The sequence below is a fragment of the Leopardus geoffroyi genome, chromosome A3, assembly GCF_018350155.1.
Source record: "Leopardus geoffroyi isolate Oge1 chromosome A3, O.geoffroyi_Oge1_pat1.0, whole genome shotgun sequence".
NCBI classification, from domain to species: domain Eukaryota; kingdom Metazoa; phylum Chordata; class Mammalia; order Carnivora; family Felidae; genus Leopardus; species Leopardus geoffroyi.
In genome coordinates, this window is record NC_059336.1 from 99909378 (window position 1) to 99932754 (window position 23377).

The 23377-nt window shown below is 45.6% G+C and overlaps 1 protein-coding gene and 1 long non-coding RNA gene across 5 annotated transcripts in view; one reads left to right on the forward strand and one right to left on the reverse strand.

Moving 5' to 3' along the window:
- Positions 1–23377, forward strand: part of TCF7L1 (transcription factor 7 like 1) — a 160280-nt gene that overhangs the window by 70051 nt on the left and 66852 nt on the right. The gene's annotated exons all lie outside the window — the stretch shown is intronic.
- On the reverse strand, positions 1966–2356 carry LOC123581040. The gene is made up of 2 exons (XR_006703568.1): positions 2251–2356; positions 1966–2032 (listed from the first exon to the last, which is right to left on the reverse strand). It is a non-coding gene; the product is annotated as an uncharacterized LOC123581040 (long non-coding RNA).

Here is a 23377-nt window from a genome sequence, read left to right on the forward strand (position 1 = left end):
GGGAAGTTAGTGGCTGTTCTTCTACCGACACAACACTGATCTTGCCTTGTTGGTGGCCCTTTTATCCCTGAGACCGTTTGTGTTGGTTTTTGACCAGACAGGCTCTGCAGTCCTCCTGGGCCCTGTGGACTGTGACCACAGAATGTGTCAATGGGTTAGTGGTTTTGTGCCACGTTCAGATTCTGATAGAAGATGGTTAAGGTCATAATGCAAAAGCTGTATGAATATCTTGGTTCTGCTTGCATATTAGGGACAAAACAACAATCCTTCTTACTGATTAACCTGTCTGTTGATTAACTGCCACGTCCTGGACTTCAGGATAGGTACTCTTCATAAGTTACTGTTTCATTTAATTTTCTGAAAAAGTCAATTCCAGAGCCTGTGATCCCTCAGCTAGCATGCGGCCCATACTGAATCGAGAGCGAGGTTTGTGCTAAACCAGACTAGCAAAATCTTGGCGAACTAAGGCCCTTTGATCTCAATAGACTTGTTTTAAACGATTTTTTATGGGTTGAGAACTGTTCTTGGTGATAGAAATCCAGAGATAATGCCTCCCTTCAAAGAGCTTATAGTTGAGTAAGGGGACCATCATTTATCTCATGCAACATAAAATTGTTGCATGTATTATAATTGTAGTAGGAGAAAATGAACCCAGGACACAAACTGATATCAGCTATTTGGTTCCAGCAGAAAAGGAAACACAGTCTTTTAAGTATTTGTTGTCAACACCGTGTACATTAAATCCAGTCTCCTAAATGTGAACAGTGACTCCACTCCCTGGTCAGAGATGCCATTTGGGGTGACGCTGGGAAGGAGCTGCATGATATGCTATCACCAAAAAATGTTTTAGCTACGTTTGTTTCTTCTACCAAGGTTTTCTCAGATATTTAAGAAGCATCCTCGCTGATGCAGAAACAAATAGGGATTTCAACCGATTATTTTAAAAGTAAATCTCGTCCTCTTTTATAATTGGTATGGGAAGAAGCATTTCAGGATTGTTTATTCCTTGCTTCTCTAAATCCCATAAGCAGAGTTGATGCCCTATCGTCTCCAACTGATTCAGGTCCAGGTTAGCACCTGCCTGCCTGACATGTGCACCTTGGTGATGGGAGGCCAGGAGTGGTCTGACTCCTTCTTGTCTCCTTTGTGCTGTTTTCTTCCTTGTTCCCAGCCACCGAGCTCTTCCCACTTTGAACCTTCCCTTGTGCTTCCCGTTCCCCACACTCTTCATCTGGGTAACCCCCATCAGCTTCTGGGTCGCTTTCTTGGGAGGACTTCCCTGGTCCCATAACTTTAAAAAAACTGTCACCTTTTTCTTTCTCACAGCTTCCTGCCCATTCTCCTTGTCTCAAACATAGGTGCACCTGCCAGGTATTTTGAATACCCACAGCTGCCAGGTATCTGTCTCTCCAGGAGCAAAACCCATGTGTAGTCTTTACCCTCATTTACAGAACATCCATCATGGCGTCTAGGCCATGGTTGGCCTAAGTGGGCCATGTACCTAGCACATGGTCGGTACTAAGTGGGTAGATATCTGGGAGAATGGATGGACTAGTGAATAGATTGGCGGGTGGCTGGGTTCCTTCCCGGAACAGATACTTGAGTGCAGTGACATGGCAGGCACTTTCAAGGTGTACTGGGCATGTAGCAGTGAATAAAATGTCAGTTCTCAAGTTGCTTACCTTCTGGTTGGGGAGAGAGACAATGAACAAATACACAATGCGTCAGGTGGCGATAAAGAAAAGAAAGCAGAGTAAGGCACGTAGAGGCTAAAGGTCAGGATGCTGTTGCACATGGGTGTTAGGAAAGGTCTTGCAGAGGTGATGTTTGGGCAGAGACCTGAAGGAAGTGAGGGAGTGAGCCAGATCTAATTCATCACAGAAAAGCTAAATTCTTACCATTCCTTGTTTTCAGAGTGATTTCTAGGTATGTGTTTATCTTGTCACACAAGCAATTTTAGTTTTCGCCACAAGTCTGGAGCTGAATACTCGAAGTCCAGTGCAGGGGGAGCCTCTGGAATGGTAGCACCTACCTTTTTTTTTTTTTTTTTTTTTTTTTAACGTTTATTTATTTTTGAGACAGAGAGAGACAGAGCATGAACGGGGGAGGGTCAGAGAGAGAGGGAGACACAGAATCCGAAACAGGCTCCAGGCTCTGCGCGGTCAGCACAGACCGCGGACAGCGAGATCATGACCTGAGCTGAAGTCGGCCGCCCAACCGACTGAGCCACCCAGGCACCCCAGCAGCTACCTTTTTTGGTGGAAGAAGCAGTTCCAGAAAGGGAAAAAAAGTTGTTTATGAACTACATTTAAAATTTTCATTTACATTTTTTATTTTTGACAGAGAGAAAGAACATGAGCAGGAGGAGGGGGGAAAGGGCGGGGCTTGATCCCATGACCCTGGGATCATGACCTGAGCTGAAACGAAGAGTTGGATGCTCAACTGACTAAGCCACCCAGGTGCCCTTGGTCCCCAATTTTTTTACCTTCAGTTTGTTTTTTATTATCTTGAGGAAGTGATAGATCATGAAATTTTGATTTTATTTTTTCTTTTTTCCCTTGGGAGTCAATATGAAATTTATAAGAGCAAGGTTAGTTTTCAAAATATTCTGGGCTTTGCAGGTCCAGAAGCATTTGTATGTCATTGATTTCTTTTTCCTCCATATCTTTGATAGAATTTTACAGTAGTCACCGAATAATAGGGTCAGATATTTCTCTTAATCTAAAAAGTGCCACATTAAAACAGGTGCCTAGTTAGGAGAGTTTTCTCCAGTGGGGACAGATGAATGTACGCATCTAGTGAGAAAGCCGACGAGCCATGCAGGGAGGGCCTAGGTGGTGAATAAGGCCATAGATCCCTAGGCAGCATCCCAAGGAGGAAGGTGGTTGGGACTCACATGGAAACCCAAGTGACATCTTCACCTTCCTTTGCTCAAGCCTGTGGACATGGTTACACATGAGGTCACTGGCACTTGTCCTGTATGGGTACATGAATGAGACAGGAAAACTCAGCTAGATGTTCTGTGGCCCCTTCCATGTCCCATCGTTTGGGGATGGGTCTGCGGTGCCAGGAGTTGCTGGCCGGCCTGCTTCTTTTCCTGTGATCTGCCCATTGTCCGTGCTCCTGGGAGGATCTGCTTGGACCCTGAATATCTGAAGGGACTTATTGGGTCAGAAGAGGGAGTAGAGAACTATAGGGAGGATGCTCAGAGGCGTCAGACCTGCAGAACCATCAGGACAATGATTCTCAAAGTATGATCCATGGACCTCTGCTTCAGAATCATCCCGGGTGCTTATTGAAATGCGAGTTCCTGTGTCTTCCCAAGGTACAGCATTGACACTGACAAGCTGTCTCTCGGGGCTGGCTTGGGGAGTGCACCCTGGTAATAGGGAGCAACACCTTTGCATGGAAGCCTACTGCTGCAAATACTGCATTTTCAAATTATAAGATGACTCCCCCCACTTCCCAAAATGTATCCTACATGCACATTCCCCAGGAGTCTGGTGGAGCAGACGGGGAAATCAGTTAGAATGTTAATAAACTAGGAGTGCCTGGGTGGCTTAGTCTGTTAAGCGCCCAACTCTTGATTTCAGCTCAGGTCATGATCCCAGGGTCGTGAGGTCAAGCCTCACATCAGGCTCTGTGCTGTCAGCACAGATTCTCTCTTGGGATTCTCTCTCCCTCTCTCCCTCTCTCTCTGCCCCTCCTCAGTTCGTGCTGGCTTGCTCTCTCAAAAATAAACATTAAAAAAAAAGAATGTTAATATATTAGGAAACTGTCTACCTTCTTTGAAAGGAACTCCATTTGAGATATGGAGGTCTCTTGGTAAGAAAAGACAGGATTTGAGGGATGCCTGGGTGGCTCAGTCAGTTAAGCATCTGACTCTTGATCTGTGCTCAGGTCATGATCTCAAGGTTCATGAGTTTGAGCCCCTTATCAAGCTCTGTGCTGATGGTGCGGAGCTGGCTTGGGATTCTCTCTCTCTCTCTCTCTCTCTCTCTCTCAAAATAAATAAATAAACAAAAAGGAAGGAAGGAAGGAAGGAAGAGAAAGAAAGAAAGAAAGAAAGAAAGAAGAAAGAAAGAAAGAAAGAAAGAAAGAAAGAAAGAAAAGAAAAGAAAAAAGAAAAGAAAAGAAAAGAAAAGAAAAGAAAAGAAAAGAAAAGAAAAGAAAAAGAAAGAAAAAGAAGGGAAAGACAGCATTTGAATCTCCATATACCTAAAATCCTAGAGAAGGGGAGGATCTGGGAGGGTCTGTCTTAGGCTGCGCCCATGGGGACAGGACATAATCTTCACAGGTCAGTGCTGATTCACCAGTATTTGAGTCCCAGCCCTGTGTCAGGCCTCATGGGGGGCACTCTTCGTGATATGGCCATTACTCGTTCCTTATGGTGACCTCAGCTCTGCCTCTCCCTTGCCTCCCAGGCCCCCTGTCTTGCCTGGCTCTTTCCCACACATACTGAATGTCCCCATCTTCATTCCAGATTCTCCTGGGAACTGTGTACCCTGTTGGGGAGGTCTTGGGCCTGTCATGGCTGCAGTCCCTCACTGGCACCCTGAAGTTTCTCCCGATGGCCGGGATCTCTAGCAGTGTGTCAGGGTCATTGCTAGGTAGACAAGACGGATAAGAAGTGCAAGGGCCAGGGAGGGAGAGAACAGGGTTGCATTGGTACAGTAGCCAAGACAATAAAGACTGGAAAGCCAGAGGGAAAACAACCACTGTTTATAGAATGTCTACCTGGGAAACCCAAGAGGATCAAGCAAAACCCACCATAAACAATGGGACATAGCCAAGACCGTCCAAGGCAGGAAGTTTTCAGTAAGCCACTGAAGGAAGCGTCAGATGACAGTGTGGAGGGTTGGGTGCGTCCGGGTTGTTCCCGACACTTTGTCCTTGTCTGGTGGGACATCTCCCTTCCATGGGAGATGACAAAGGAGCAGCAACTTGAGGTTCTGAACAATAACACGGCTCCTGGAGTTCTGCCATGTGCCAGACCCGGTTCTAAACATGGATTTCAAATACTTTAATCCTCACACCGGTCCTGGGAGGTAGGGATCCCTAGTGAGCACGGTCCTCATCTTCCCATTTTCAGGCAGGGAAAGTGAAGTGTGGGGAAGCAAGGAAACTGTCCCGGGGTCACACTGCTCAGGAGTGCTAGAGCCCAGGGGCCGCACCAGGCTTCACCCACATGGTGCTGCCTCTTGCTACACAGCGTGATGGGTCTATTCCTGGAGACAGCTTTGCTTTTTCACTTTGAGAACAACCCCCACGTAGTGGGGGTTTGGCAACACTGCTGAATAAGCTCGGACAGTGTTCAGGCTTCAAGGCAGACAACATGGTCCTGAGAGCTCAGGGAATTTCGTTATCCAGGAATCCAAGTACTTTATTATTTACTGAGAGCCATTAAAACATAAACAATTCCTTCACTAATTAATTTGGGAATTGATTTCCCTGCCTGGAACCACCAAGATAGAGCATCTCAGCAGTTACCTATGTCTGTTCCATGAGCTGGCAGGAGCATGCGTGGTGTGGCCACTAAAGTCTGTGACTTTAGGAAAGAGACTAAGCCCCTCTGAGCATCACAATCTTCATTCATGTAAAAGGAAAAGGCTAGGAGGGGCACCTGGGTGGTTTAGTCGGTTGAGCATCCAACTCTTGATTTTGGCTCAGGTCATGATCCCAGGTTCGTGGGTTTGAGCCCCATGTTGGGCTCTGCACTGAGCATGGAGCCTGCTTAAGATTCTCTCTCTCTCTACCTCTGCCCCTCTCCCCCACTCTTGCTCTTTCTCTCTCTCTCAAATAAATTTTTTCAGGGGCATCTGGGTGGCTCAGTTGGTTAAGTGCCCAACTTTGGCTCAGGTCATGATCTCGTCATTCATGGGTTCAAGCCTTGCATCAGGGTCTGTGCTGATGGCTCAGGGCCTGGAGCCTGCTTTGGATTCTTTGTCTCCCTCCCTCTCTCTCTCTGCCTTCCCCTGCTCTTGCTCTGTCTGTCTGTCTCTCTTAAAAATAAATCAACATTAGAAAAAATTAAAAAAAAATTTTTTTTTTAAAGAAAAGGCAGGGCACCTGTGTGGCCCAGTTGAGTGTCCAACTCTTGATTTAGGTTCAGGTCATGATCTCACGGTTGTGAGATTGAGCCCCACATTAGGCTCCACACTGAACATGGAGCCTGCTTGGAGTTCTCTCTCCCTCTCCCTCTCTCTCTCTCTGCCCCCCTTCCCCACTTGCAGTCTCTCTCTCTCTCTCTGTCTCCAAAAAAAAAAAAAAAAAAGGCGCCTAGGTTGATATTACTGAACTCAACAGGTCATTATGGGGATTAAATGAGCTGGTGCATGGAAGGGTCTAGAACAGTGCTGGCACATAGTAGGGTCTCTGTGTAGGTAAGTCTCTCCTCTGTTCTACCCAGGAGGTCATGAAGCTGTGAAGGGTTTCACAAACCATGATGAATGAGAAGACCTGCTCCTTGTCCTCCATTAGCTTATAATGTCAGTAAGAAGAGCTATCTGAAACCACAAACATTTAAATCATAATTCCAGGCGTGGGAAGAGAGACCTCACATAGCAGTGCCTGGGCAGCTGCACGATGCAGCGTTTAGAGCAGGCATGACCCGTGCCCGCTGTCCCAGTCTCCTTTCGAATGTGGCCTGGGGCTGGAATTTTTTACAGAATTAAAGAATGTCATGTAAAAGGCCATATTTCCAGCACCTCTTGAAACAAGAGAGGTATAGAGGGTCCCAGAAGTGTCACAGCGCAAGGCTCGCACTCCTGCAGGGTAACAGCAGCACCCCTCTGATGGGCTGTACCCACCTCTCCCTCAGAGCCGAGTTGTCTGGGCTAAAGCCTGGGCCGGGCTCAAACGCTGGCCCCACCACTTAGCAGTGGGCATGACCTGGTCTCTCTCTACATCTGGGTAGTGATGTGCCTCCTACTAAGTCTTGTGGGCGTTCAATGGTTAGTTCAGGTAAAAGGCCGGGCGCAGGGCCTGCCTCCCAGGACACACCCGATAATTATTATTGTGGCTGCTGTTACTGTGGGGACTACACTCTGCCTGGCCCTGGGAAGCATTCGCATGTTCGACCTGTGGTTCTGGGGAAGGAAGGCTCACGAAGCCTGGGGTCTTGACGGTTTTTTCCAAGAGCTGTGTGTTGAAGAGCCGTACTTGGGCGAGGGAGGAGAGAAGATGGAGCAGGGGGACCCGCACGAGTAAAGTTTGGAGCGGGAAAGTGTGCGGTACCCAGTTGCTACAGATGCGTGCGGTCTTCCTACTGTTGAGAGTTTTCTCATGTTTCCGTGCAGGTGCACGTCAGTATCTTCAGTCCTTGAGGAGGGACGTCCTCAGTCACAGGCTGGGTGTGCACGGTCCTCGGTACAGCAACACCGACCCACTGAGCCGGCTCTGGTCGGGGCCATGGTGGGGTCCAGACAGAGTCATGGGAAGGTCAGAGGACCCTCCTGTGTCGGTTACAGGATCAGGCAGTGGACCAGCCTTTTGAAACTCCCCTGAGACTAGAACCAGACACAACCCATCCCCCCAGCAGAAGAGGCTGTTTGAATGGACGAGTCCTGGAAGTGGGTGGGGTAGGCGATGAGGTGAAAGGGAGGTGCGCAGGCTGAGTCTGGGGAGATGAGGTGACCCAAGGGAAGCCCAGAAGATGGAGGGGAGAACAAAGAGAAGGAAGGAGAAACCTCCAGTTGTCCTGTGTGCTGGGGGCAACGGAGGTCTTTTAGGGCTGGATGTGGGAACGGACTATAGCCTTTTTTGGATCCTGAACGGCTGCAACAGGAGACTGCTTTGGGCTTCAAAATGCTGAACTTGGGAGCGGCCTTTGTCTACCTCAGTTTCGGGTTCTGAAATTGTCTAATGGTCTTCATCACGGACAATCAGACGTATCCCCACAAATCAAGCATATGCTGTGATTCTACTCTTTCTCCATCCAAATGACACCTCCAAAAATATCCCTCGTGAAATCCCATGCCCTGATGTTTTATTTGGAAGGTAGGGTCACTGTATTTATGTGTCAGCCATAAATACTTGGATGAGAGTATGAATTCCTAAGGGTCTGCCACTTCCGGCTGGTAGTATTAGATCCTTTGGAAGTGTCCTGTGTCGTAATATGCCAACAGATTTAGAATTTTAAGCAGTCATGGAAACAAACAGGTGTTCAGTGCAGCTAAAAATAAGTACCCTGGGAAGTGAAATTGGGGCCATGCCAAGGAGTTAAGGTGAGCAGCACTGTGCTTTAGGAGGTGGTCAAGACTGTGGGGAGAAAGCCAAGAAAAGAAAACCCTGCCCCCTCTCAGCGCTCAGGAGTGTTTGCCTTTCTCAGAATCTCTTGTCTGTCGTATTGGCCGTTTTCATCCTCTCAACTGGAATTTCTTGCGACCTCAACCCCACATGGAGCTTTCCTGCCTAGATTTCCCGGTGAGAGGCCCAACCCAGCAGGGGCAGCTCCTGCGTGGGGACGGTGAGTGGGTGGCCTCCTCTTGTCCTAGGCGAGTGCGTCCCGCCGAGCGTCCCCTGGGGTGATGAGCAGTGTGAGGGTGACTGGGAGCGCTTTGCCTCAGCAGCCCAAACCTGGAGAGGACTTGGAGCCCAGACATTCCAGACCATTTAATCCTTCCCCTCCCGGGAAGGGCCTCAGCCACATCCTTCATGCCCTGTTGCCCTTCCTGAGGAGTGAAGGGTGGTGGCTGTCAGGGTGTCAAGGATGGAGAGTGACAAGTGGGGTAAACACAGCTTGTTACTACCAGATTCAGTTACCGGCAGTGCTTGAGGCTCAATGGCCAGGGACTTGTCCACCCCTTGAGGACAGGGCATCTTAGACACCACCAGCAGGGTTCTGGGAAGAGGGGTTACAAGTGTCATGGGATAGTCTCATGAAACTGATGTAGCAGGCAGAACTAATTATGTTATCTCAGCCTTTCATTGCTGGTAAACTCTGAATCCGGAACCTGGCTTTGACCCTGACAATAACCAAAGTTCTACAGAAGACCTGTCTTTACGCCAAAGGCGCGATGTGTGATTCTGTTTGTTCAAAAACAAGCAAAAGTATATATGGTGATAAAGGGTAGAACAGTGGCTACCTTGGGGGCAGAGGAATGCTGACTGGGAAAGGGACATGCGAAAAACCTTGTAAAACGGGTTCTAGAAGGTTCCATCTCTTCATCTGGCGGTGGTTACATGGGTTTATACATATGAAAAAGTAAGTTGAGCTGTACCTTTAAGATGTGTGCACATTACTGTATGTATATCTCAATAAATAAAATGAAGGAAAACGTGCATAAAAAGGAGGTCTATTAAGAGAAACACCTTGGCAACATTTGGTAGCCTAGCTTTTTTTTTTTTTTTAACCACCCTCGGAGTTTGCTGTTTCGTGGCCCCAGGTCCTAAAATCTGACTTGGTTCAGCCAAGAAATCTAAAACACCAGCCACCTATGGAGAAAGAAAGTAACCACAAGTCTCTTCCAAGTTTGACAGTCAAGAGAGTAACTCGGAAAGTGCCAGCCCTGCATCCTGAATGAGTCTCTCCATCATTCCACAGTTTAACAAAGTTATTGGGGCATCACGGTCAAGCTGACCCAACTTTAACTTGCTGCTCTGCCACTCCGTCGCACTGGGACCTTCTAGAAAACTGTCGCCCTCTCTAAGGCTCAGTTTCTTCATCTGTGAATTGAATGTTCCTCAGTGAGGGGGGTAGCTGCAAAGTACTCAGCTCAGTGCTCAGTACTTCGCCAGTGATGGGTGAAAGTTAATGCTGCCACCACCTGCAGTCAGCTGCTGCTGATTGTCACTGTGGCCCTCATCGCCGAATCGTGCAGGCTTGGAGGGCCTTCCGGGACCCGCACTGCTCTCCAGGGAGATGCTTTGCATCTCTGCAGTCGCTCTCCCAAACGCTTCCCACATGACCCAACCGTTCATACAGTTGGGGCTGCTCCAGGGCGCAGAGGCCCCCTCTGGCTTGGCAGGATGCTTTGGCTGGAGCCTCTGCTGGTTCTCAGAGCAGGAGCGTGGTCGAGTCGGACAACAGTGTACCCACGTTGAAGCAGCTGTGGCGAACATCTGGCTCTGATTATCTGGCTGGGAATGGCTGGGGGTGGGAGCGCCGTGATTTATAGATTGCTCCTCTGGCTGTAAATCCCATCTCTAATTGTGACTTCTCTGTCCCTAATTGTTTGCAGAGAAGAGAGGAGCTCAATGGCTTACAATCCCTGGCAGGGCCGGAGGCTGCTGGGGGGTGAGGTTTGTTGCTAGGACACCACCGTCTTTGTTTTGGTCCCTGCTCAGCAGTGTTTTTAAGGCCCTGTATACATTTCTCTGTATTGTTAATGTAATTTGTTCAGGCAGTGAACAGCCAAGTTCAGCCGAAGGAATCCGATACTCATAACAGAAACACCAGAGGCCAGGTTTTTGTGGTCAAATTAGGGTTTTGAGGCCTAGGAAGAGAATGAAATGTTTGAGCTGGGCCAGGGGGACAATCTCCCTTTCTCCTCTGTGCTAACGCTGGCCTGGGTTCAGCCTCCTTGCGGAGCTTGGCTTGGGGGGCACCACGTCCACCACATTCAGGGCTGTGTTAGGTGGGGAGCAGGGCTGCCCTTCTCCCAGAAAAGGAATGCAGATTTTATTCCAAAGGGATGAAAGGAGGCTCACAAAGTGTGGGTAAGTTGGGGCCCTCTCTGCCCAGCCTTCTCCTCACCCTGGCTCCAGGCACCTTTTATCTACCACTCCCGCCCCTGAATTACTGGACTGGTGCGGAAATCATAGTTGGGATCTGTCGAGAAGGTATATAACTGTGCAAAATGCAATTGGCCCCTTTCCGTTGCCTGTGAAGACTCGATACCCCACTTACCACCTGGGAACTTCGCGCTCTGCTGTGCTCGGAGTTTTCCGGAATGATGGATTCCAAACAACTTTCAGTGAGTGGTTAGCGATGTTAACTCGGTTCATCCTACCTTCTTCATTTTGCCTCAAAACAAAACAAAACAAAACAAACACATCAGTCCACATTTTCCGCGCTTTCTTTTGCTTCTAGAATGCGTCCATGTTGTGAAATTAATCAGGCCAACATTTCCAACCCCCTTCCTGCCTGCATGCCTGCCTGCCTGCTTTGGAAGGATGCCTGGTGTGCACGCATCCGTCCATCCATTTAACAATTACTGAACACCTTCTGTGGTTACCAAGTAGAATATGATAGGGTCCTGGCCCTCAGGAGCTTAAAATGCAGGGGAACAAACAGGAAGACCAGTCTTTACAAAACATGTGACAAGTGGCTGGCAAAACAGAGTGGACCATCACCTGGAATACCTTCAGATTCTCTGTCTCCCCCCCTTCTCAAAATAAACATTAAAAAGAATTTTTTTTTTTTTTAATGAAAAAGGACTACTCAAGCCTGGAGGAATGAGGGGGAGGCCCTGGTGAGGAGGTGTTCGGGCTGCGCCTCACAAGGGAACACTTAGCACTGGCTCTCGTCGTGGCCTGGAGCTCACTCTCCTTCCTTCCCTCTGTCCAGGGGCTGGAAGGACCCTGGGGAGGGGAGAGAGATGTCTTCTTGATGACCTCATTATCCCTAGAATGCTGGTGATTGGCCAGAAGTTTTCACAGGCTAACCATCTTCCATTCAGAAGGTGAATTGCATGTGTGTTGAGATTGACTCCTGGTGTAGACACCTCTTGCCCTCACTGTGTCTGGACTCTAACATCTTCAACTAAGAACACCCTTCTGCATGATGGGCATCTTCACTGAGCCTAAGTGTTCATAAATCAGTTGACCAGATAGATCATCCAGTGAACTATACTATTCTTGATCATTGCGAACACGAAATAGGCAGGATTGAAACCAACCAGGCAAATTATACCGACTTTCACCTGAAAAAGGTAACCTTGCTGTCTTAGCAAGATATTTGATTTTCATAAAACTAATTGTTCACAGAAGAGGAAAGTTAGGGTGTTCTATACTCTTAATTTCCAAGATCCTCATTTAAAGTGAAATGAGTCTAAAGGAGGGAAGCCACTTTCTGTTTCACTTTCTGTTCACCCTTGATGTCACGACTGGTGTCAGAGCTTCATGGCTTCTGGGCCCGTGTCCCAGCACCATGCTCTGAAGCCGTGTGACTTGCAACGTTCTACTGCTTACTAGTCTGTGCCTATGTGCTCACCACTGCTTCTCAGGGTTCTGTTGGCATCGTTTACTCTTGGAGCAGTTTCTTGACACCCCCTACCCACCACTGACTTAGAAAATCCTTGCCCGATTGACTTCTGTACCCTTTCCCCCAATAATACCCTATACTAGCATTAAAGTAGCACTAGTTTATATTAAAACTGTTGTTTTCTCCTTTGCCTCCTCCATTAGATAATGAATTCCTTGGGATCAGAAATGGTGTTTTTCTCTCCCATGCCTGGAAGGGTACCTGCGAGGTGTTCACTGTGTATTTATGGGCTAAAAATTTCATGTATGTGTCTTTTATCCATTAAGAAATTTGGCTTTCCAGACGATAGATGCTTGCTCGTCAAAACGCTAAAATTAACTTTAGCCGTTTCAGTGGAAGTATTCTAAAATGCATCCTACACTTTTCTAACTTCTTAAATTACAAAGAGGGAATCTTTTTTGTTGCATTTTGTTTTGTTTTCGATGACTCAGGATCAGCTTTACGAACCCCAGTTTTATGCAGGGCTGAAGGGAAATGAATTTTTCACAGGCTTTTATGGTATTGTAAAACCATTATGTTTGAGTTGAAAGAACAAAAACTTTAAGCCATCTAGTTTATCTTACTTTACAGACCAGGAAAATGAGCTGGAGCCAGCAGCTAGGTCTTCTGAACTTCCTAACTGGGTGTATTTCGCATCATCTCACACCCCCGCCCACCTCTTCTTTCTGCCCTTCCTCCTCCCAAGTAATTGAAATGAGGCTGCTCTGTGTTCCCTGCAGTTGACTGCCTCAAGCTGGGAGGCTGTACATCTTTCTGGAAAGGTGAGGTGCTGAGATCTCTAACCTCTGTCTTGTCCATTTTTTGCTAATTCCCAGAGTTGGGAGTTAGCGCCTCTCATCTAAATATTACACTTCTACTGGATTAAGCTTCTATCTTATAATCAAGAACTAAGAAGTGTTTAGTTTCACTGAAAAACTGGCATAGTGTCCTTTACTAGAGTTCTTGCTCTTTTGTCTATGGGAGGGGTCCCTGGATCTTTACCTAAGGTTTACTAACTTGGTTAAAGAACAGTACTTGGTTTTTAGACAGCCTGATCGTTTGCAGATTAAGTGCAGGTGACCATCTAGGCAAAGGGAAACACTGAAGTAATAATACAGAAAGGTACTTTGTAATGGAGGGTAATGATGATGATATAAGATGTTCAGAAAAGGTTAAATGTGTTCTTTTTTTAAAAAAAAAAAAACACATATGTTCTTTACTTTCTGTTTAAAGAAAGATGCAGGATCAGAGAAAGACAAAATTAAAACCATAATGAGGTGACAAATATTAAATTATGAGAATGCAGGTGTCAGCAAGGATATACATTAATAAATGATGCTTAAATCATTATAAATACTTTGAGGAATGTTTTGGCAATATCTAGTAATTGAAGATGCACAGGGATGCCTGGGTGGCTCAGTCAGTTAAACATCCGACTCTTGATTTCAGCTCAGGTCATGATTTCACAGTTGCATGAGTTTGAGCCCCACATAGGGCCCTGCACTGACCGTGCAGAGCCTGCTTGGGATTCTCTCTCACTCTCTGTCTCTTTCAAAAGAAATAAACTTAAAAAAAATGTTGAAGATGCACATATCTTATGACCCAGCAGATCTCTCACATGTGGCACAAGAGACATGAACAAGAATAGCCATTGTTGCGCTGTATCTAATAGCCTAAACTAAAACAACATAGTAGCTATTGATATAGAAAATAAATAGACACATAAACACAGCCATATAGTAGAATACAGGGAATTAACCAGATCTACATGTACTAACACACGAACAAATTCCAAAAGTCTAATGTTAATTAGAGGAAGCAAGTGGCCAAAGAATACCTAAACTGTGCTGCCATTTATATGAATGTTTAAAACTCCCAAGAGAATGATAATCATATTGTGGTTATGTAGGAGAATTGTCCTGGTGCTTAGGAGATCCGTGCTGAGGTATATTGGAGGATAAGGTATCACAATGTCTATAAATTGCTTTCAAGTGGCTCAGCAAAATAAAAGTATGTGTGTGTACATGTATAGGGGAGAAAGGTAAACCTAAGGCAAATTTGGGAACATGTTAATGATGGTAAATCTGGTTGCAGGAAAGATGGGGTTTCATTATATTTCTCCTACAACGTTCCCATAAATTTGGAGTTTTTCAAAATAAAAAGTTGGAGAAAACCCCTAAATTGAGCCTGTAAATTGTAGATCGTGCATATGTAATGAAAGTATTAAAACATGCAGAGCGATGCTAAACAGCATGGTTGGAAAATAGTTATGTCTGGGGAAATGTATGGCTGAGACTTGGGGCTTTAGCTGTATTAGTATCACTTTGTTTCTTTTTTCAAAAAAGTTAGGTGATGGGGTACCTGGGTGGCTCAGTTGGTTAAGCCTCAGACTGTTGATTTCGGCTCAGTTCATGATCACATGGTTCGTGGGTTCCAGCCCCGAGTCAGGCTCTGCACTGACAGCATGGAGCCCAGTTGGGATTCTCTCTCTTCCTCTCTCTGCCCCTCCCCCGCTCATGCACACACATGCGCACATGTGCGCACTCTCTCAAATATAATTAATTAAAAAAATAAGGTGAGAATTCTAAGATCAATATGGGAAAATGTTACACTGTTTAATTTAGGTAATGGATATGTTAGTGTTTCTTTTTTATCTCTTTACATTAGATATCATTTTATTTACAGAGAGATGGTTCCTAACTGGAAATAACACTTTTTAAAACTACAATTAGGTAAATGAGTTAGTTTCATTTTTTAAATTAAAAATTATTGTAAGATAACTGATACCAAAACCCTGATACCAGACAAGGACACCATGAGAAAAGAAAATCACAGGCCAATATTCCTGGTGAATATAGTTGTAAAAATCTTCAAAAAAAATATTAGCAAACTGAATTCAACAATACATTAAAAGGGTCAAGTGGGATTTATTCCAGGAATGTAAGGATGGTTCAACATTTGCAAATCAGTGAGTATGATACACCACATTAGCAAAATAAAGGATAAAAAATCATATGATTGTCTCACTAGATGCAGAAAAAGCATTTGACAAAATTATGATTCAAAAAAACCCTCTTTGGGTGTAGAGGAACATACCTCTCAAATAAAGGCCGTATATGACAAGCCCACACCTAACATTATACTGAATGGTGAAAAGCTGAAAGTATTTCCTCTAAGATCGGGAAAAGGAAGGAGTAAAACTGTCACTGTTTGCAAATGACATTATGTATAGAATACCCTGAAGATTCCATCAAAAAACTGTTAGAACTACTAAAGAAATTTCAGTAAAACCAATACAAAGATCAATACAGAAAAATCTGTTTATATTTCTATACACCAATAATGAATTATCAGAAAGAAAAAATTTTTTCAGCCTGTTAAGTGTCCAACTTCAACCCAGGTCATGATCTCGCGGTTCGTGAGTTCGAGCCCCGTGTCGGGCTCTGTGCTGACAGCTCGGAGCCTGGAGCCTGCTTCGGGTTCTGTGTCTCCCCCTCTGTCTGCCCCTCCCCGGCTCACGCTCTGTGTCTCTCTGTCTCAGTAATAAATAAGATGTGAGGGTGCGAGTATCCCTAGCTCCAACTGGATGTAGGTGTGCTGAGAACAGCAAGGAGGCAGAAGAAGGAAGCCACGCCCAGGGAAAAGTGCACAGGGGACCACGGACGGTGAAGTACGGGAGACCGCAATTTAACATTGCGTGGCCTGCACTTGCTAAGTCTTCACAACGAACTTATTCTTTAGCCCTCAAAGCAACCCCCTGTGATGTGTGTGCTGGTCTTTACCTCTGCTGAACACTTGATGACACAGAGGCACAGATAAATGACTTCGCGGAGGTTGCCTGTTCGCAAGTGGCAAGGGCAGGGTTTGACGCCGGGCAGACTTAGAGTCAGGGTTCTCGACGCTGAGCTCTGCTGCCCTTCATGTCCGTGCCGTTTCCATGTTTTGGTGGAAATCTAAGGCTGTAAGAGTTTGTCCCCCCAACTTCTCTATCCTACCTGCCTTCCCATTCTCCTGATCACCTAAGGCAGTCTTCAGTTCCTCTTTCCCTCCCGTGTCCCATAATCATCATTCAGTCCCCAGGACCTGTTGAGTCTCTGCCACTGTCCTCCAATCCCAGAATCAACTCCAGCCCTTCCCCTTTTTTTAATCCTCATTGTTTGTTAACCTGCTGCCGCACCCTTTCTTCATACCACTCTCCTGCCTGCAACCCTCCAGAGCATCCGCACTGACCATACAATGAACACAGGGTCTCACTTCTAAGGCAGGGAGCAGAGAGTGGACTTGGGTTCACATACCACCTCTGCCACTTTCTTACCCTGCAACTAATGCATGGTGTCCTCTGCAAGATGGGGACTTTGAGAAGGTCAGATGTAGGAAAAAACGTGCATAGCGTGCTTGGGACAAGACAAGCGTTTGGACCCAGAGTGAGTTAGTGCTGAGTCTTCTCTCCTATGTGGTTTTACTGTTTTTCTAGTATCTGCCTAAGAAAGCAAACTACAAAAGCCTTGCCTACTGAATATCTTTGGATTCCTCTTGGTCCCACGCCGGTGCGCTTTGAGCTCTCATTACTGGTTTGGTCTCCTCTCTGCTTACAAAATCAAAACCACTCCTAGGACTCGACTCAAAGAGGGTCTCCCTGAGGCACTGGGGATCCGTTCCTCCCATAAACTACTAGAGCATTGGCCACCGGGACCCCACTTCTGGGTCTCCCAGACCATCCAAATTTCAGAAAGCTTGGGTAAGGAGAGGGGTTGGCAGAACAACACCAGCTATATATAGCATTTGTACCAAGTGAAGAGATTAATTAATAGAAAAAACTACCCTCTACTATCTCCATAACTTCATTTCAAAAAGAAAAATTTAGTAACAATAATCAAGAAAAGGAGGGGTGCCTGGGTGGCTCAGGTCATGATCTCCTGGCTTGTAGATTCAAGCCCAGTGTTGGGCTCTGTGCTCAGAGCCTGGAGCCTGCTTCGGGCTCTGTGTCTCCTCCTCTCTCTGCCCCTCCCCCACTCACGCACTGTCTCTGTCTCTCAAAAATAAACAAATGTAAAAAAAAAAAAACAAAACAAATTTTTTTTTTTTTTGAAAGAAAAGGCGGCGGCGGGGGTGGTGGATGAGGAGAGAAAAGAAATCTACCCAACCATGCAGAACGGTGCTGTAGGCTCTGTAAATGTAGCTTTAGGAAAAACTTTACCCTTAGTCCCTTTTTCTACCATTTTGACAGGAACCACCGGTGTTGGCTACATCTTTGAATTCGTCTATGTCTTATTTCCCATCCTCCTTATAAGGTTTTGGGGTTCATGGCATTTGTCTTCACTGAGCAGTTTCTCAAATACTTAAGACATTTGATTGGCTTACAATCAGCCATAAACCATTTGGTGGTATTGGGTATTTGTTTTTTATTCAGTCATCATTGAGTAGCTGCTAGCAGTCTGGGGGTGTCTTAGGGATGGAGTTATAAGACAAGATCAGGTCCCCAGCCTGGTGGGACTGTATTTCAAGCGAGGGAGTGTCCAGTTATGGGTGAGGACATGGTGCTGGGGAAGGAACAGCCTATGTGAGTATGGAACACAGACTGACTCCTAGGGAAGCCTTGAGGGAAGGGAAGGAAGAGTGGGTTGGGGCTCTCTCCAAGGTGTGCACCTGACTCAGGGTCCCCAAGGAGTTCTCAATGGTTTGGATTTAGTCAGGAAGCAAGGAAGCAGATGTTGAGATATGGGCTGCTGAGGTAACAGAGTTCTTAGAAATCAGGGCCTTGTTTTGAAGGAAGCTGGGGAACTATTGGAAAAAGTGTGATATAATTCTAATTTTATAAAAGAAGGAAAAAAAAGAGAAAGAAAAGAAGGAAAGGAAGGAAGGCAGAAAAAGATGTGACCATCTGCATACATGTATGTTTATATGTGGGCGTACATTGTAGAAAGGAGATAGGGAAGTTTCACACCGGTCTGGGGAGAAGCATGTACAGGGGGAATATTTCCTTGTGTTAATTGAGCTATTGGAAGAAAGGAGGGAAAAGTAGTGTATATTAAAGAAAACTTGGATATTAAGGAAAGGTTTTTTTTCTTTTTTCTTTTTCCTTTTTTCTTTTCCTTTTCCTTTTCCTTTTCCTTTTCCTTTTCCTTTTCCTTTTCCACATCACTTAGTAATCCTGTCACTCAAACATAATCATTCAAATATATTGGTCCAGCTTCTGGCAGACCTTTCTTGTGGTGTGTAAGTTTTATACTCCTTTCTTTAAGGGTCTTTGTTTCCTCTTTCTTTCTTTCTTTCTTTTTCTTTCTCTCTCTTTCTTTCTCTTCTTTTTTTTTTTTTTTTTTTTTTTTTTTTTGTGAGAGTGAGCACAAGCAGGGGAGGGGCAGAGAGAGAAGGAGACAGAATTCCAAGCAGGCTCCAGACTGTCAGTGCAGAGCCTGAGGAGGGGCTCAGACCCACGAACCGTGAGATCATGACCTGAGCCAAAATCAAGAGTCAGATGCTTAACCGACTGAGCCACCCAGGCCCCCCTAGACTTCTTTCTTTTTAACCATCAGTGTCTTCTTCTTACTGAGGTGTAATTTGGAGTCTTGCTTTTTTCGTGTGATATTCTCCCATAACACGTCCAACTGACACACTTAACCATTCCTCTATTTTTAGAAATTTGTAGTTTTCTGGTATTTTACTGTCATAAATAATAATGCAGGGCGTGTCTATTATGTACAAAGCTTTTTTTCTGAATTTGGCATTATTACCCTAGATTCCCAGACATGGGCTTACGAGAGTAAAAAGCTAGGAACGTTTATACAGCTCTTCGTTGCCGAATTTCCTTGCAATGGGCTGACCCTGTTTATACCTCGGTCTCCCACTGAGTACCCATTCCTTCTGTACCTCTACACGGCACTCTCATTTTTGTGGGGCACAGCCAAACGGATTATAAGTCTTTAAAAAAAAGTAATAGCTTCAAGTTTTCACTGTTTTTCCTTGGCCCTACACTGTGTACAGTTGGCTTGATTGTGTTGCCAGAGGAAAAGCCTGAGGGGGTGGGTGGATATAGCCTTCTAATTAGCTGTTAGTTTGTGTAAAGGAACAAATGTCTTAAGCTTTCCAAAACGTAGTCTAAGCTTGGATAGATCCCTTGACTTTTAAATGTCCGTTCCCTCAGGATTAGTGCTCTCTTCAGGGGGGAAGAACATATAAATGTTCCCAGAAACGTTATAGGGCACGTTGAAAATACTTTGAAACTGCAGGAATCTTGTTGACGGATAAGGTTGCTAAGCTAGCCCGAAGGAACAGCTCCTTTCTGTCACTGGTGGTCAGCGCCCTTGGGAAATCAGGTCTGTTAGGATGCCTCCGACCCCAGGACTGCAATACTGGCCCAGCCACAGAAGAACATCTCTTCTCGGCGGGCTGATGCTTCCTCCCAGCAGCCTTGTTTGTATTTCTTCTTTGAGTTGTAAGTGGGTTTTTCCATTCCTCAATTGCTCTTGGAGACCTGAGAATCACTTCGCATCTGAGAATAATTAATCACTAGCTGAGATCACAGGGCTATCTGGTCCAACAATTTGTTGTCTGGCCTCTGCCTGGACACCTGCAGTGATGGGGGCAGCCCAGAGCAGATTGAATTCCTCCTTGTCCACGTGACGGCCTTTCACTCTTCAGACGACAGCCTTCTCCTGTTGTCTTCTCTTCACACTGAACATCTCTAGACAACATAGTTTTGAACATCTTCAGCCTGCTGCTCTAATCTGGATCGCCTGGAAGGGGTTGTATTTGAAAAGCAGAACACCATTCCCTAGGCACCATTGGAGGATGTCCGCCATTGAAGGAGCTTCCTGTTTCAGGCACCCGTGGGGCAGAATTGACTCCCCCAAAGTTATTGTCACATGTGTAGCTGTGACATGTGCTGTCAGTTCAGTCATATCCCACTTCTATACCCTTGGTGGTGGGAGGTCTGTGGTTATAGTACTTTGTCTCTGTTAACTGTTGTCATGGATTTGCCCCCATTTTTCCATAACATTTAGGGGTTATGTGTGCAGACTGTCAGGTCAGGATGGATTCAGATCCTACCCTGAGCTACTCAGATAGCTTCCCTGTGCCTGTTTTCTCATATGTAAAATGGTACTCTGACCGCCCCACCTGAGATGGTCATTGTAAGGATTAACTGAGTTCATATTAGCACAGTACTTGGAACAGTGCCTGGACATTGAAAGACAATAGACAAGTTAACTGTCTGTCACTGTCACCCTGTTGAGATTCTTTGGTGTCTTCATTGTGTTCTCTTTAGGGCCAGCCAGGGAGCCTCCCAGATCAGCAGCCAACATGGCTCACGCCCCAGGGCTGAGCAGCTTAGAGCTGGAGAATTACGGCTCTTGTGCCTTTCCTTCTGGCCTGCCTGCCTTCTGTTTTTTTATTTTGAGGTTTATTTTGGCTTTGTTTTGTGCTTTATGTGTGTTTGGTTTTGTAATTGTTATTTTATTATTTTTTTAATGTTTTTTATTTTATTTTTGAGAGAGAGAGAGCACGATCGCGTAAGCAGGGGAGGGGCAGAGACAGGGAGACAGAGGATCCGAAGCAGGCTCCACACTGACAGCAGAGAGTCAATGCGGGGCTCGAACTCATGAACGTGAGATCATGACCTGAGCCGAAGTTGGACCCTTAACCGACTGAGCCAGCCAGGCGACCCTGTAATTGTAATTTAAAATCTCAGGGCACTTAATAATACTGAACTTGACCCAATGGTGTGTGTAAATCCACCATGTCTTTCTTCACCGTTTCTCTTGAATCAGATTTTCTCCTCCGAGTTTCTGCCCTCATTTATTCACTCAACCAATACTGACTGTGCACCTTCGGTGGGGACCGTACTGTTCTGGACACAGGCCACAGGAGCGATCTGAGTGTCTTGGTGAAACTGTCATTTCAGGGATATGGGTAGACATCAGGGATATGGGATATGGCCTCCGTGAGGTTCACCCTTTGCATGAAGACCTTGAATTTGATCACTCCTGTTCAACATATGGCCATGAACCCACTTGAGATCATAACTGCTGTCCTTTCACCCTTCTTTCCACTGGTTTCTCTCCTACCCACTAAGGAGCATCTCCTCCACTATTATTTTTCCTCAGTTGGCATACTCACAAAGAGCAACGTCTCAAAAAATATAAACCTTGATGTTCCCCACCCAGTCGTAGGTGTCCTTAGAGTAGTTGTGATCATCCATCCAGCGCTCCAGATCTTGAGTATGTTCATCTTTACCTCAACCTGGTTAGAGATCACAGCAACAGAGATTTAAAAGAGTGGGCTGTACTTAGAGCTTGGCCAATATGATGTAGGAGAACAAAGCAGATTTGTTATTTTATCCCGGCCTGCAGAGTCAGCACACTGTTTTCTTGCTTGTTCTCTAGAGGGCTAAATTTAGATCTTTTTTACTTATTTACTTACTTATTACTTTATTTTTTACGTACTGTGAAATTCACTCTTTGTGGAGTACATTTCTATAGGTTTTAACAAATTGTACCACCACACTTACGATCTGGAACAAGTCCACTCCACCCCCCACCCCCCAAGTCCCTCTTGGCAACCCCGTTCAGTCAACACCTCCCCTACAGTTAGTCTCAAACTCCGGCAACCACTCTCTAGTCTCTATAGTTTTGCCTTTTCCAGAATGACATCTAAGTGGATTCATACAGTGCGTAGTCTTTTGAGTCTGGCTTCATTCGTGTAGTCAAATGTATTTGAGACTCATTCGCGTTGCTACTTAAATCAGTAGCTCCTGTTCGTTACTGATTGGTATTCCATTGTGTGGATGAGCCTGTGTTTGCTGATCCATTCACCTGTTGAAGGACATTTGGATTCCTTCCAGTTTTTGGTGGTTCTGTATAAAACATTCACCTAAAATTTTTATGTGAGAGGATAATCTTTTAATAAGGCTTTTTGCCTTTGTGCTGATTTTACTTTTTACCTCTCTTGTTTAAAGGCTGCAGAAATTTTTGGTAGAATGTTTGATAAATTACAGATGGCAGTGCAACTTTGGAAGGAATGCCTCCATTCTTGCAAAAAAAGAGATCTCAAGAATTCCCAAACAAATGCCGAAGCCTCTCTCATCTCTAAGAAGTACGGGTTTTGAACCACATTCACCATCCACTGGAATTCATTTTATGCCTGAAGTGGATTGTCTACTTAAATTTTCGTTCTTTGTTTTTGGGTTGATGTCTTTTTAAGTCACAAATGCGCCACAATGCTGAGCAAATGATACAGATGCCAGAAGTCCAGGAATCACAGAACAAGGGTTTATCCTCTCAACTTTGGACATGTGGGAAGAAGGGTAAGGTGAGCCAGAGTGTGTAGACACACTGGCATTATTCTAGCACAAGGGGAGAGTGTGGGGAATGGGATGAGACCTGGGGATTTAACTTGTTTCTGAAGGGCATTCCCAAATCCTGCTCTGGAATAATTCCCCAACTACCATTTAATCAGCTCCATTAAACCCTGCCCTGTCTAGTGCACTGTGCTCCAGACACAGCTCTCCTGGGCTCTCAGTAATAGCTCAATTGTGTGTAAGTGACTGTGAAGAGGCTCTGTGTGCTGGATGAATAGCCCCCGTCTCCATGGAAACCGGTGCTGGCTGAGGGGCTGACCTTTGACCCACTTGTTGCCACCATACTGTTAACCACTGGTGCCTCTTGGGTGGAGAAAGAAAGCAAGGAAATGGCTGTCAAAGTTGTTTTTATTTTCCTTCAGTTGAAGCCTGGATCCACACTAAGCAGAAATAACACACCAATATTAGCTCAAAGCACTTGGATGTTCTGAGTTTAATTTACTTCTGGATTCTGCCTGTCCTCCCCTCCTCTCCCCCAAGCCTTTTCCGTATCTTACAGTGCAGAACTCAGCCATGGGTGGCGGTATTGGTTTATCATCACTCTCTGGAGATGCCTGGGAGTATAGTTCCTAAGGGGCAGGGTGGAAAAGGAGCAGGTCCCCATACTGGGAGTCACCGTGGTGTGGCCATGGACACATTTCCTCTTTTGTACAATGGAGTGAATACTCTCTCTCAGCCCAGACCCTCGAGGAACTTAGCTGAGATGTGGCTGAAGCATTACAACTGTAAGACTCACCATTAACCAAGGCATTAGGACCTTAAGGGCAAGGGTAAACCTTGTACCTTTTTAGTGATGATAAAAACCAAAAGCTTGGCCGCACAACAACCTGACAGGTCTG